Below are 17,108 nucleotides of genomic sequence, written 5' to 3' on the forward strand. Positions count from 1 at the left end.
AGTCTAAATTTGGTGTAATTATTTTTATTTAATTTAATAATAATTAATTTAGTAATAAAAGAAAAGGCTTTTGCATGTTCATAAAACTAAAACCCTAGGAGGGGAGAGTTTTTAATTAGGAGATTAGAGCTCATTTCTCCACACAGGTTTGGTGGAGCAATTTTTGGAAAGATTGTGGAAGACGGGAATTGTTGCATTCTTTGAGTGTCCATCAGATTTTAACATCAGAGCAAGGTAGGAATTATGTTGAGTTTGTTAGAGCAATTATTTTTTAACACACATTAATTAAATCACTTTGCTTTAATTAATTAAGTTGTCTATTACTCTAGTTACTTAAGCTTACTCTTAGATGCATATAATTAATATTTTATATTAATTATAATGTGTAAACCTAGTTTTCTTTCCTTTTAGGGTTTTGTTCATCTTTAAGGTTGAATTTTTGTACTTTTTATTTATATAACTCAGAATAGAATTTTGCTCTCACACCATTGAGATTTTCCAAACTCTGCTTTTTCCTTTTCGGGTTTCTCTTCAGTACAAGTTATTTTCATGCAGGTGTTCTTAGCGATCTGTGAAGTTGGTTTTCTCAACTTCTACATGGTATCAAAGCCTCCCCACTGCTTCCTAGTCTGAAGATTCTTGAAGCCGCGATTCGAAGACAGAAACCCCAGCTTTTTTGAGGTTTTTTTCTTCAATAGGGAGAAGGGCAATTTTTTGGGGCACTTTGGGCCTAAACGGATGCTGCCATCGTGCTTAGAAGGCTTAATACAGTCAAAAATCATATAAAATTTTCAATTTTCAGTCACTATAGCTTCTGGGAAAAAAAATTTGCCCCCGAAAGGCCTTACGGACACGTTTTCAAAAAAATTAAAAAATAGTTTTTCGGCTGCTACTATGGGACCACCATCGTGCCATCAACATGTAACCCAAGTGCCATCGCAGTGACGCCCAGGCTCGGCCGCTGCTACCAGGCCACCAACCCTCTACCACTGCCAACGGAGCATGAATAGCGCCACCGAGTTCTCCTCCCAGGCGCCACCACCACCAACGATGTTGTTGCCTGTTACCGCTCTGATGTCCTATGTCACTTTACGATAGCATGACATCATTTTCCAACACCACATCGGTAATTACCAACTGCCACATCAGCTTATTCTAACATGACATCATCATCCAACAGGCTGACATCATCACCCCTGCACAGCCTGCTGATGTCACTTTCCAGCGTGCCATCAAATTTTTTTTTGTGTCTGTAATTTTCTAGTGAGCTCCTCTTTTGGACCTGTAGTTGGTTTTTTGGCCATAACTTGAGCATACGAAGGTATTTTTTCGATCTAAAAGAAGCGTCGAAAAGTTGGTTCAAAGACAGAGACAATGGTGCTAGTTTCATTTCATTCTAGGTTCATTTGAGCTTCCAATTTTGGTGTTGAAGTAGAGGCTTATGTTTCCTTGTTCTCTGCATCTGAAATCCAAGTTCTTTTCTCAGTTTTTATGCTTTTTATGGTTGTTTCCTTTGGTATTTGAGGGATATCATTATCTGTTGTGGGGGGCATTTTTTTCTATAATTTAATTTAGAATAAGACCCTTCTACTTCTGTCTTCTTCTCTCAATGGCGGACTCTTATGTTGCCTATCGTACACCTCACAACTACCATACTTGGAAAGGACAAATGACTATATTGCTTATGGAAAATGGGTTATGGTCATGTCTCGATGCGGCTCAGCCAGTTCTACAGAAGCTTTATGAGCTTCTTATGCAGCGCAATAAGATGGATGAGACAATGGGCCTCATTTCAATGAATATTTAAGATGGGCTTTTGTTTCACCTGGATGGTTTGACTACACCCAGGGCTATGTGGGACAAGTTTTCCACCTTGTTTTGAGAGAGTCTCTTGAGCCATTTCTTACAGCTATTTTTTCATCTCTTCTTAGAGAGGAGTTTTTCCCACTGGGTTTTCTCCTTTATCTCTGGTTCATAGAGATTTCCTTGTATTGGGTACCTGATCAGGCCTTATTGTCAGGAACCTTTTTCCTGCTTTCTTAGTTGTGCTAGGTTAGCTTACCTCCTGAGCTTTGCTTAAGGGGGGGTGTTAGAGTAATTATTTGTTAACACTTATTAATTAAATCACTTGATTTAATTAATTAAGTTGTTTATTACTCTAGTTACTTAAGCTTACTCTTAGGTGCATATAATTAATATTTTATATTAATTATAATGTGCAAACCTAGTTTTTCTTTCCTTTTAGGGTTTGTTTACCTTTAAGGTTGAACTTTTGTACTTTTTATTTATATAACTTAGAATACAATTTTGCTCTCACACCGTTGAGATTTTTCAAGCTCTGTTTTTTTCGTTTTCTAGTTTCTCTTCAGTACAGGTTATTTGCATGCGGGTGTTCTTGGTGATCTGTGAAGTTGGTTTTCTCAACTTCTACAGAGTTTATCATAGTAAATCCTTTTGAATTACCTCTGTCTTCACTGTGCCTATTTATGGATCTTGTTTTGGAAATTGTATTTTAAATGAAAACCCTTTTTTTTAAGATCATTTTTCTTCATTACTGAAACATTTGTGAACGAAAACTAATTGAAAACCCTCGTGATAGGAATTGATGTTTGGAAACAAAATATAGCTAGGGTTTGATTTGAAATTTGATTTGTATTAAATTGATAATTTGATTTGAGAAAATCATTTTTATCTTTGTTTATATATATATATATATATATATATATATATATATATATATATATATATATATATATATAATAGAGGTGGAAAACTTCGATAGAGATGCATTCGATGGGTATAAAACCAAATTTTCTAAGATTCAAAATCTCCAAGAAACTAATATTGGGACCATATTAATATTAATAAAACAAAAAAGCATCTATCAAAGTGGAAAAGGTTTTATCAAGATGAATAATATAAAGAGATTGGAGAATCCACATTCAGAGGGAAATTGATATTACGAGGGAGTTTGAAACTTCATCAGACTTTGTACGAAGACATCACAATAGTTAATATGAGATTCAAAGGGAGTTTTACTTCATGTAAACTTTTGATGTCATTTGTGTGACAACAATTTTTTTAATGGACCTACCCCTTGTGTACATCATGAGGAAGTGAAGACTTCCAAATGATTATCACTTGTATTAGTTAAAGTTATTGAAAGGTCGTGATCTTACAATAACTTAATTTTCTATCATGATGGATGTCTTATGATGTTTATGCAAATCATGATAGATATGGTGAATGTTTACATGGTACGCATTATGAGAATGTTTTTGCACATACCTTTATAAACATTTTGTAGTACATAGTGAATGTTATGCAAATTAAAATTCAGGAAGCCATTACATAAGAGTACGTGGTGAATGTCAAATGTCTTGACATTAAGACCATTACTCACACTACTTGGTCAATATCTTGCAACTTAACATGCAGCAAGCCATTGCTCAAATAGTATTGTGTGTGTGTGTGTGCGCGCGCGTGTGTGTTATGTGTATGTGTGAGGTATATGTATGTGCTATTTGTAGTTAAATCATAAATTGTTATATTAATTAAATATTAATGAATAAACATGAGGGACATGTCTATCCATATCTCATCCATAATATAAAGAGTTGGAACACGTGGGGGGGGTGGGTGTGTGTTAGTTATTTTTAATGTCAACCTAGCTGATATCCTAGAGATAACGAGGTAGCAAACCTTGTTTTATCATCATAATATAAGTGTGTTCTTATTAGAGATGTTTGAGTGTTTCCCTACTTGACGTGACTCTTTATTTTCCATCATTATAAAGTATTTTCATCTAACATTCTTTATTACATCCTTACACAAATTATATTGCATAACTTAAATGCAAACTCTTTGAATTCAACTTTACATATTTAGAAGTAAAAAAACAATATAGATAGTTATGAAAAGATATCTTAGCATAAAGTAAGTTGCTTTATCCATGTTAAACTAAAGAGCATCCTATGGATGTTTACAATAAAATATCAAAAACTAAACCCATATTTAATCTAAACTAGAAATTGAAATTGCCCACATTTAATTCAATTTATGAGAATTGCAATGAAGGACTAAATTAAAATTGCAATAAAAGTCAATCTAACCCTTTCCAACAACCGCCCTATAAAGTAAGTTGATCTGTCCATGTTAAACTAAAGAGCATCATATGGATGTTTATAATAAAATATCAAAACATAAACGCATATTTCATCTACACTAGAAATTGAAATTGCCCGCATTTAATTCAATTAATTAGAATTACAATGAATGGCTAAATTAAAATTACAATTAAAATCAATGTAGCCATTTCCAGCAACCTCCCTAACAGTGTTTGCATGAACAAAAACAACCCACGCAAACCCCTCAACTCGACAAAAAGTAGGCTAGGAAAATGGTAGCAAGATTTGAAGAGGCACATGCAAGATAGTTGTTGCAAGTAGAGTACATGTGATTTGTATTTTGTGTAATTGTCATCTACCAAATCAACGGAAATAGATTTACTCGACTTACATCAAAATAAATCTTAATTTTAGTTCAAATTTTTGCATGGACTAAAGGGCAAACATAGCTCAACTATCGAAAATATATCATTTGCAAATTATACATCATAACATTATGACAAAATGAGCTAAAAAATAAACTAAGCTAATGAAATACTAAACTAAACCTTACTCCCCCTCAATATGTGCCTTTACTCCTTTGGGCAAAAAGGAATGAACTAGTAAAAAGATGCGTATATCGTCCCTACAAATTGCACCGTTGACTAAATTTCAAAAAAACAAAAACACAATGAATTTTTTTGAAATTTTCAGCATTTGATCTTCATGATTTGTATATTTTGTGATAAAAAAAACTAAATTTTTGAGAAATTTTCACTGTGTTTTCATGAATCTGAAAAAAGAATCATGTTTGAATTTTTTGTCTTCGGTGCATTCTGTCTGGGGATTAGCCAGCGCCCTATTAAACTAGTGCATATAAATGCTTTAAATGGAATATTTTATTGCTAATCATAAGATTCCATCACTAATATTAGATTCTATATTTATTAGTATCAATTCGTATTGCTTAGACAACGCTGACATGCCTTTTTAACGAAATGATTATCTTGTGATTTATCATCTAAATATTCTGAATTTTTATAGAGCTGGTGCTTGCACCAGATGAGGTGCAATGATATAGCCCTTAATTATGTATACTTAACATGTTTATGCATATGAAGGAAGAGAGTTATTTTTTTCAATTTGGAAAACATAAACATTAGCAATACAATTCTATAAGTGAGAACAGAAATAATAAAATAAAATAATGTGATGCATATGAAGGAAGAGAGTTATTTTTTTCAGTTTGAAAAACATAAGCATAAACATTAGCAATACAACTCTATAAGTAAGAACGGAAATAATAAAATAAAATAATGAGGCAGAACACCGGTTAGATGGACAATTTGTAATTTCCCGCATCATATCCACCAATGTAGATGAGAAAGACAACCGGTCTACTTGAGGCATTGGATAGAGAATGAAGGAGAGCAAGACCAATGCACATGCAGCAACTACATATGAGTAAGGCTCGTATCGTGTAACTTGCTCATAAACTTGCAGGTTTTAAATGATTCCTGGTGGTGTCCTCGACTATAGAGTACAACTGCTTATATTCTCTGCATACTTAAAAGCCCGGCTGGTTGCAGAAAAAAAATTGTCCTGCCATGGATTACCAATCGTCTAAGAATTTCCCACCTTTCTAATCTATACATTTTCCAAATCAGGGTAATTTGTCTATAATATTTACACGAGATAAGAAAGAATACACTCACAATAACCAGGTTCAAAAGCATCAATATTTTATTTCATGAAAGAACTGTCGTCTAAAAGAATAATCTTGGCTTGCGAAACGTATTTTTATTGCTGTTGCAAGAATCCTTTCTTCATTTTATGTCTCTTCTTTCCCAGTGCGTTGTCCTCTGAGTCACGGTCATCATTTTTACCAATCAATTTTACATTCATGTATATATCAACCTCTGTTTTTTCAATCTTTAGTCTCTCTCCACTGGAGTCAAATTGCATCTCCTCATGCAAGATACTGGTAGAATCCTCCAACATCAACTCTTCAGCCTTTTTCTCAATTCATGATTCGAGCCTGCCATTCTCAGGATTATCCAGCCCCTTCAATTCCTCAACCTCACAATCTAACTGGTTTTCCTCGCAATGCCTAACATCTCTCGTCAAAAATGTCCAACGATTCTCATTGAGGTTGTAGGGGATTATAACTGGCACTCCCTCCACCATCGTATTTAGGGTTTGAACTTTGCCCTTCCCAGTCATAGTAGCCATTCCCTCGAGGGTTCAAAAGCCCCTGATCCTCATACTGCAATTTTCTCTCAAGGAAGAGTAATCTCAAGCATTGAGAGTACATAATTTCCGGAACCGCTTAAATATTTCCATTGTGCTTCTGCAAGCGTCTTGAATCCCCAGTGTGAAAGACAGACAAATAGCTATATGCTGCAACATTTGGGGTCTTCCTCAAAGCAACATCTATTTCCCCAATCTGTCCTGCCTCAATCAGTTCCATCTCAGTAACCTTATGTTAGCCCTCATTTTCACTAAGCTTAATGTCAAAATTTTGTTGTGAAAGTATTCTTAATTGTTGAGCAGTTAGGATGAATTGCAGCCTGTCTTCATGGCGAAACCCTCATTTTTGATAAATTTTATCCATGTCAGCCACCTAGGGTTTCTTTGAGTCTTTCATAACAAAATGACTTACCCTAGCAAACCCTTGTTCTTAAGCCCGCACTCTTCAAAATTTCAAATTTTCAAAATATCTCTATGGTTGGCACTTTACTTTAAGCTTTTATTTTGAATATGAGCTCATGGGACTTTAAGTGTGCGACCAGGCGACTATGGTCAGTGGCAACGTCAGGGCTATTCATCAAACCGTAGCATCAAATGGTGCGACCCAGAGAGCTAGCTATTTTCCTTTGATCACTGAGTCGAGGCAAATAGGCACTTAGGCTCTTCTCAAACCGTGACTGAGCGAAGCAGTTGGTGATGGCCTTGATCGCGTGGTCACCTAAGTAAAATGTTATGTTAAGTTTTGGCAGTGACTAGGCAATTGCTTAAGTCGTACGAACGGGCACTTAGATAACAAAGTTTGATGATTTGTCGCGATTGTGCGAAAATGCGTAGAAGCTTATGAGCAATCTTCAGTCACAGGATCCCATTAGGTTTATGTTGACTTAGGGTTTGGGTGGCAAAAATGGTGAAATGTCATTGTGGCATGTTCGCGAGAGTTAATAAATACTCATGGGTTAGTTCCGCAATGATGCAGCTACCTGCCATGTGGCAAGATGGACCCATGATGTAGGGCAGTGTTCGACCAATTAAGGATAAACATGTGGCAGGTGGGGCCACTTTTGAAAGAATGTTGACAAAACAAATATAATAGTCATTCGATATCTTTTCCAAAGAAGGCAATTAGGTTGTTAAAGGGATTGTTTGTTCGCATGGTTGTCTAGTATGGTTAGGTATTCAGTTCTTAGACCGTGACCAGGCAAAAGGGCTAAGGAGATGTTAAATCTCACAGACGTGATGTTAGCTAGACAATCAGAAAAATGAGTTGCGACTCGGCAATCATTGTTATGAAAGTGCATAAGATGCTTGTTCACCTGGTTGCATCGTCAGAAAGGATAAAAGTTGTTAAGTCAGCGACCTAGCGAGAACAATTAAGGACTTGATCGCATGGTCACACGGTTAGTAAATATCAAAAGTAATCAAACCGTGACCATGAGATGCGGTTAATCTCAATGCCGAATATGATGATTGCTCAGTCGCAGGAGCAAAGGTCTAAAATGCATAGTCATGTACAAAACCGCAACTTAATGACTAACCAAAGGTTTTTGTGTAGTCACAAACAGAAAGTGTAACCATAACTGAAATGGTGTGACCGTGCGATTAAAATTAATTAAGAAGTCAAAACTTATGAGCGCTTAGTCGCACGGTTAGTGGCTAGCAACAAAGGACGGATTACGAAGCGGAGGAGAAATGAAATGCTATAGTCGTCAAGTTGTGAGGATGAAATGTTAAGTAAGAAATGACTATTAGAGGCTTCATTATGACTTTAAAAGTTATCTCCTGTCAAAAGTGCACGAAAGGATTGAAAGACTAGTTGTACATGTTGTTGCTTTGCACTTTAACAATTTTTGAGATTTCTTACTCACGTTGACATTAAGAGACATAAATGCCCCTCTATGCTTTCTCTCCATTAATAAGTTGATATAATAGATTCCTAAGTTACAGTATTTTGCATAGTTTCAGAGATAAGAGTTTTAGTGCCAAGAATTTGCAGAGTTTTTCAGTGTTCTCAAGGCTAGCATTGACAGAGATTGTTCCAAAGTTTTCAATCGCAGAGATCATGGCACAAGAAAAGGGAAAGATAATAGCTCAAATTGATGTGGAAGAATCTTCATAGATCACAGAGCAGGCAAAGCCAAAGTTGGCAACTTTATATGCAAAAGAGTGGGTGTATTTTCTCCCAGGGTCTTCTCACGTTCAAACTTTGAATGCCCATGTCTTCAAAGATGTATACTCTTTCTGCAGGGATGCCATTGTGCCTGAGACCAACAGGAATGACTTATTTTGATATTTCTATCAGAATAGGTATGTGAAATCACCAATTGTAACCTGTGGATTAGAAACATGGCAAAGTTGATAGTGTCAAAGGTGATAGTTGATGTTGACCTTACAAAGGCATTAATCAAATCTTACAATCCGACAACCAAGGCTTTCCACAGAAAAGGATATGAGTATCCTGTGTAGATTGGATAGGGAGACTTTTGTCGAAGTTTTTGACCTAGGTGAAACTCTCATAAAGAAAATTGAAAAAGAAAAAATAAACGAGACTTTCAAGAATTCCAAGAGTTTCTTCACCGGAACTATCATGAGGCACATTCCCAAAACAAAGAAGGGGGAATTGCCTAAGAAGGTAGGGGAACTAATGCCAATGAACTTCTTCTACAAATATGTCTGATATACCATCCATAGGATTGAAAAGGTGGTGGGAGTTGATGGCACCATGAATGCCCTGGGCAATATATATCATGGCATTGGATATCCAGGATCCAAATCATAATGTCTATTACGACTTTGTGGAACACATCATCAAAAGGATGCATGAAGAAATTGAGGTGGCTCAAAGGGGAGAAATGGGAAACTTTAGGTTTTTCCATTATTCATTATTGATGCACATTATCTTTTTAAGAATATAAGGCATATCAGTCCAGACTTTATCTAGGCAATAAGAAGAATGGGGAAACCCTACCTATGCAGATGTGGACTCGCTTCTGCCAAAGGTTTTATCCCTATGCTAGTATTGTTGCTTTCTATAATGATTTTGTCTTTCCAATCAAAAATATATTAATGGATATAAATGAAAGAAAACCTAGGGGAGTAAAGATGTCAATTAGACCATCTGCTTGCCCAAATGGGGATAAGATTCTTAGCCATGACTAGGCTAATTTGTTTTTATTTGAGAATTTTTCAATTATAAGAGTGTTTGGATGTCCTCAGCCTCCCCATGTATTACCTAGACATGTCCCTGAGAGATTAGGCCAGTTAGAATTTTTCTGGCAATTACTCATGATGAATAAAGAGTATTTAGGCCTTGTTGTCAGGAAAGGCTCTTCTGTAGCCAAAAATACAAAGATAGGTAATTTTCTGATAGGGAAGGATGCTATAGAAGAGATAGATCAGTGTTTGATTGAATTTAAACTTCCCTCTACCCCAGCTAGAACCTATGATCCAAATGATTTGGTGAGGAATGCTCTTAAACAAGGAAATGTAAGGAAACTTGGCAATAAAGAATATAACCGTTTCCACATAACCCATAATAGATCTAAAATAAACACGGAATTAAAATCCACATGCAAGAGAATAGACAACATACCCACAAAATGTGACACAAGATATACCCTGGGAAACCCTCATTGAGGGAAAAACCCAGCCTCCAAAAGCATCCATCACCATGTATTATTTAGCAAAAATACCATTGTCATACAACCATGGAAGCCTTCATGGCCATAGCTACAACCGAGCACACTATGTGAACAAGCATGAATCCACACATCCCATGCCATGCTTTCAACTTTCACAAATGCTCCCTTGGCTAACCTGTCAAGCCTTGTCCCGCTCGACTCTTGCCTTTTGTCTTCTCCTTGTCACTCTCTTTCTATACAACAACTACCCTTGTGGCTGCTCATATAGTAGCAAGTCCCACAAAACCACTAAGTGGTATTACATAAACCATGTGCTAAAAATAAACAACATCTAACTTTAGGGCTCTTAAAACCTGACAATATTTTAAAATCATAAAACCAAACCTACACCATGTTGTAGTGCTCTGATACCACTTGTAAGGAAACTTGGCAATAAAGAATATAACCGTTTCCACATAACCCATAATAGATCTAAAATAAACACGAAATTAAAATCCACATGCAAGAGAATAGACAACATACCCACAAAATATGACACAAGATATACCCTGGGAAACCCTCATTGAGGGAAAAACCTAGCCTCCAAAAGCATCCATCACCATGTATTATTTAGCAAAAATACCATTGCCATACAACCATGGAAGCCTTCATGACCATAGCTACAACCGAGCAAACTATGTGAACAAGCATGAATCCACACATCTCATGCCATGCTTTCAACCTTCACAAATGCTCCCTTGGCTAACCTGTCAAGCCTTGTCCCGCTCGACTCTTGCCTTTTGTCTTCTTCTTGTCACTCTCTTTCTATACAACAACTACCCTTGTGGCTGCTTATATAGTAGCAAGTCTCACAAAACCACTAAGTGGTATTACATAAACCATGTGCTAAAACCATGTGCTACCTAACCCACTAACCCCACATTTAATATTGGGCATTTAATTCTTTTTCTCAATATTAAATAATTACATGAATATTTTCACAATGTTACAATACAACTCATCAAGAATATTCCATGGGAATCTTTACATGTTGCACGTCCATCTAGGCACAACATTACATAATAAAAATAAAATAATAAAATAATAAAATAACAATATTATGCAATGTGTGCAACACCCATTATCTCAACAGGAAATACACCGTTCCTAGCAGCAAGTTAATTTGGAAAGAAGATTGCATCATGAACTGCTTGCAAACAGAGGTGTGGAGGGATAGGACTCAGAAATGGTGTAGGATAATGAAAATAGAAGAAGCCATCAAGGCAACAGACCCATCATTCAAGTGTTTTCACCATGATGCACCATATCTTGATAGGTACAATAGGTGCCTAGAAAATTTTGATGAATTGATGGCATAAGTGTCTACAGAGTTTAGAAATAGAGCAAAACCCCAATCTCCTTAGCAGGAGGATGCTATAACTGTAAAGGTTTAGGATGATCAACCACAAAGCTCTTCACGGGCTAAAGGAAAGAAGAAGCAAAAGATGATTCAAATCCCTGACAAGGTCAAAGGAAAGGCATTGCAAATTTTGCCTCAAGGATCTAAATTCTTTGATACCATCAGACACAATTTTTTGATCAAACAAGCAAGAGAGCATGAAAAGATCCCCAACATGACTAAATTGCAGATTCAGATGTTGGATGAAAGAATAATTTAGGCAGAGGAATTCCAAGGGATGACCAATTTGTAAATTTTGATGAATTTAAGTCATTCCTTTATAAGGTAAAATAAAATAGGCTCGCCCTACAATTGCAACCTGGAGATTCACCTAAGAAAATTGTAGAATTAGTGCACAAGTTGCAGGAGTACGGCCCAAACAATGAGAATCCCATAGTTGAGGAAGCAAGAGCATTAGTAATGAGAAGTGGAATGCTACTTTTTCTTGGTTGGGAACTTAGTTCCTCTTTCATGTTGGATCATATCAGAAAGCAAGAAAGGTTAGTCTCTTTTGAAGAGACTAATATCACAGTCTCTGGTGAGCTACAAGCTTCTAGATTTAATATACATAGTAAGACAATGGCAGTATGTACCATGGCTCCAGATGACAATAAGCCAACTCTCATGGAGATAAAGGAGTACTCCAAATGAAATGTAATTTTTTGGAATGTCTCTACTGTATCCAATGACCAAATCCACAATTTAGTGAATACAGATCATTAATGGGGAAAAGCAAGATGGATATATTGCAAGAACAGTTGTACACAACTTATAGCATATCCATTAATGCTAGATAGAAATATGAGGAGTTGAAGAGGACTTATGTCTTGGAGAAGAAAATAGCTGACATGGAAGATGAAATAAGGAGCCTAACAGTTGTGACTAGACCTGTTACAGAGGTAACAGACCATGAAGCTCAGACTGAAGTTGACATTGCAATTGTGAGAGAAGCCCAACACATGGATATTGATGAGTGGGATGGTGCTAAGGAAGTGGAAAATAAGACAATTCATAATTTCCTTATGCACAAAATTGGTGCCTTACAGGTTGTTTCACAAATTGTGCACAACAGTTACATTGGCCTGCAAGGAGTTGAATACAAGTGCTAAGATACATTAGACCTTTTATCCCCTCTATTCACAAGTTGGGGGCCTTATGCCCAATTTTTCGATAATTTGGTCCCTCTGCTACCCCAAAAAAAGGAATTACCCAAGGTGGTAATCATTAATACTAGAAAAATGATAAATAGGGTAAGGGAGTTACAAGGTTTTTCACAAGAAACATGCAACTGATCCAAGGGAAAATGAAAAGAATTGCTATGGGGATTCCAAATTTTATTCCTAGTATTATAGATAATAATGGAAATTTCAAGAAATGGCAGGAGTGGTCTTCTTTTGAAGGTATTTTGAGACATCCAAGGTTTTTAGCCTATTGCAATAATGAGACAAATGTAAATGTTGTCTATGATTTGATTGATTTTCTCTTTAGGATAGAATCAGATATGGATAAAGCCTCAGGAGAAGTAAAGGCTATTATTGATTCTAAGTGGACTAAATGTATAGAAGAATTGAATGCAATTAGGGATGTTGCTTGGCTTGAGATAGACAAAGATGTGGCCATATGGGAAGTAATAGCAAACATTAAGGCTCTACCATCCCAGGAAGATTATTAAACAGAGACAACAAAAGGGCTGCTACAAGAAGACAGGAGATAAAAGAGGGCAAAAGAGTTGAAGTAAAGACTTCTACCATAAATGTCATCTACTTTTTGCACCCATTTTTCCACCTTTTCTCCGATTGCAGAAGGATGTATTAATGCAATTTTTTACAAGTCTTCCCTCTTGTTTTTGACCAGTTAGTTTTGACATCTGCCCTCCTATCTGAGGCTTGTTGCAATCCTCTATATAAGGATTCCCAAGATGTGGAGTAAGGGCCCAGAATCTATATAATTTAGTGTTTTCTATTTTTTCACGATCGGTCCAATATTGTAGAATCATATGTTGTATTCAACTTTGTAAATCAAAGAATACAATGACATTGAATGATTTTGTTTGTCTAAATTTTGAGTTACACCAGTATTGAATTATTTTCAATAGGTTAATACAAAGAAAGTTCTGCATACCTGTGTGTCTAAGTTTTATCTCCATCTCTATATGTCTATAATCTTCGGAGTGAATGAACAAAGTTCTTTCATTTTAATACAACTTGGATAAGTTGTATATCTTTTCATTGATTGCTTTTAATTCAAAAAATTAACTAACTGCTTTTAAGAATAGATAGGTTTCTGTGTGTTATGAGAGGGATATGATAAGAATGAAACTCTGAGTTAACTGCTGATATTTTAATTGCAAGTCAATTAAATAGGTCTAAAGTTATTGGTTTGACTCTATAACAATGGATTAGGCACTAGTCAATTAATTTATTTGCAAGTTTATATGATTATGTGATTGCACAATACATATATCAATCAAACAATCAATTTTTCCCATTTTTATGTAATAAAGAATCAATATGTTGGTCATTACTTGTTTGCAATATCTTCTTCTGAGTTATAGTTAGCTACTGTGATCTGAGAGTTTATTGGCAAATCATAGAGGAACATTGACCACCTTCTACTATAAGAGATATTTTTGAAAAGAAGAATTTGAGTGAACAAGTGATTTTTGAAGGAGAAAAACTATAACCAATAATTTCCATTCATAAGATGTACCCCCCTTGGCCCTGTAGAGCCTACAGTGAAGAGAGTCCTAGTGATTCTATTGAAGTTGGTCCAAAGCTAAGATTAACCCTGCTGAGTATAGGTTTTAGCTATTCCTTAGGCTTGGTCTCTGTCTTATGCACCCTGGTATTAGGTTCAAAGCAACCTAGTAGTCCCTTTCCATGAAAAGAACTCCAACACCTTATTAACTTTACTCTAAGGGACTGGCATGCTGCCTTGCTGTTGCAGGTCACATCCATTGCCCGTGTGCTGATGACAATACCAAAAGGCAGCAGAAATAATTTTGGCATTGAACAGTTACCGACAAGAATAGTCTTGATGAACAGTTTCCGATAGCATGAGACAATTCCAGTGGGCAGTGACAACATAGAAAAAGCCCATTGGCTAATTATTATTGTAGAAATCTCTATCAGTTTGCTATGAAAAAATCCTAAATTAACTCTTACCACTATGGTATTTTATTCATCATGCCCATTCATATTTATGAGGTTTTAATTCTTACTAGTACTACTCGGTAAGATTGTGAACTGATGTGTTTTATTTGAACAAAACATACAGATTTGATACTTTGGATTCCATTCACACATGCCCAAATCTTAAAATTTGATTGTTGAATGTCTTCTTGTGATCACCAAGTCTGGTCTAGTTCTTCATCAGCCATATCATATTTAATTGTTTCCTAAAGTATTTCTTGAATTGCATTCTTTGACCTCTATAAATTTCATGGATCAATTTTCTCTTACCTGGTTTCACAACCTAGGTTTTTGCCACCATGGCAACATGATTGATTAATCTTGGATATGATATAAGCCTCCCATTTTTCACAGGTTCATTGCAACTCATTTTGTAAATTGCAAACTAGGAATACATGGAATCAGTTACATTATCCTCCGCTGACTTGAGAACTATCAATGAGGACCTGTGTGTGTTTGCCGCAATATTAAAATTGTTGAAGTAAGCATAACCTTGAAGAAAAGACAAACAACTATAAGAAATCTTAGCACATCCTAAGCTCACGAACTGTATTGGAGGAATGAAGAAGAAGCACACTTGAGCAATGCGAACTAGTTTAGCAAAGTCAAGAAAAGGAATAATTAATCATGTGTGTAAAAAAGGTATACATTACAATGCTTTAGTAATGCACAATGCTTCTGGAAGCGACAAGACCTTTACTCGTGTCTAAGTACACAGCTCAAAGATATGATAAAACAAGGATTGAGAATGTAGAGCAATGAATACCAAGAAAACTGAACAAATATCAGTCAGCTTGAAAGTAATTGGTAAATCGGGACATAGAATACCAAGCCACAAGATCCTAATGAGACAAAAGCTCCAAATAAATGTGGACTGATAAAATAATATTTAAGTTCAATCATAGAAAATTCATAGCCCAATAGAAGGATGTCAATAATCACATGTGCATACGGATATGAAATTGGACATCTTTTGTACTGGTTTATGTAATAATTGTTATATTTAAAAACCACAAGGCAGGAGGATGAGAAAACTGCAAAATTGGGCAAGAGTACAACTGATGTGCAGGACAACCATTTAAACAGGGAGACAAAGCAAACAAGGGTAACATTCCAAGATTTGCAATGTGAGTAAACCACATACCCCTCAAGCCAAATGAGATAGGGCAAGAATGGTCAACCCAGAAAAGCAACCAGGTGCTCAAGGCAAATTGGAAGGGGTCTCAAGCTTGGGATTGGAACCCTGGGTTCAATCCCCTAAGAATCCAGAGCATGGATGTTTTAAAAAGCATGGATAAGGATGCAGAAACGCTTAAGAAAACAACTACCTTAGGGACAATTGTTGGTGGAAGCCCCAGCAGAATAGTATAAGATTTTTGGATAAGGGGAACATGACCCAATGCCATAAATATATGCTTCTTGTTGAAGCATTTCTTTTTTGTTACATTTCCTCAACCAGGAGGAATGGGATAGGGTTTTGGAAGCCAGGCTGTGGTGGTGTGAATGGATTTTGGTTTACATCCATCAATGCTAACAGAATTTCACCCCTACAATGAAAATCCCATCGGAAAGTGCTTTTTGATGCAACTATATAACTTACCTCTGCAATATTGGACAGGTGACTGCCTTCATTCAATTGAATCAAACCTTGGCATGGTTCTTGGTTTGGACATGGGAAGAGATAAAGTGGCCTTCTTTGCTAGGCTAAAATTCATGAAAGTAAACCCAATTCCATAGTTTGCCCGTCTGGTTTCCTCTGAAGGAAAATGGTAACAGCTGGTAGAATAGAGGAACGAAAGTATTTCTGCTTGAGTCACAGATATTTCTGCTTGAGTCACAGACAAAGAAGTAATTCTGACGATAAATGTCCTGAAAACATACCAAAGTAATGAGTTCCGAGGGCAACTAATCAGAATAAGGAACAAGATGTGAATACTATCAGTATCAATAGCCACTCGACTATTGCAGCCTTCTTTGCTAGGGCTAAAATTAGTGATAGTAAACCCAGTTCCACAGTTCACCAGTTTGGTTTCCTCTGGAGGAAAATGGTAACAGCTGGTAGAATAGAGGAACGAAATTTTTTCTGCTTGAGTCGCAGACAAAGAAGAAATTCTGATGATAAATGTCCTGAACACATACCAAAGTAATGAGTTCCAAGGGAAACTAATGAGAATAAGGAGCAAGAGATGTGAATACTATCAATGGCCACTTGACTGTTCATACATTGAAGGAAGACAAAGGATAAGACTCTCAACAACTGGAGATAAAAGATGCTCTCCCAATCCAATCAAAAGAAGAAAGGAGATTTGAGGTTGGCAAAGCAAATGGATCCCTTCAGGGAGAATTTCATTACCCTGTCCAGGATGGAGCTCTCAAAACAGTCCACGCATCAGGAAAACCTGCCCAGGAAGATAATCTTTATCCTTCCAAATCCTCAGGTACTCTTGTTGGGAACGGGTGAGCAAGGGAAAACCATGCACAGAAT

Source organism: Cupressus sempervirens, chromosome 4, assembly GCF_028749045.1.
Source record: "Cupressus sempervirens isolate cs-2001-9-10 chromosome 4, ASM2874904v1, whole genome shotgun sequence".
Classification (NCBI taxonomy): Eukaryota; Viridiplantae; Streptophyta; class Pinopsida; order Cupressales; family Cupressaceae; genus Cupressus; species Cupressus sempervirens.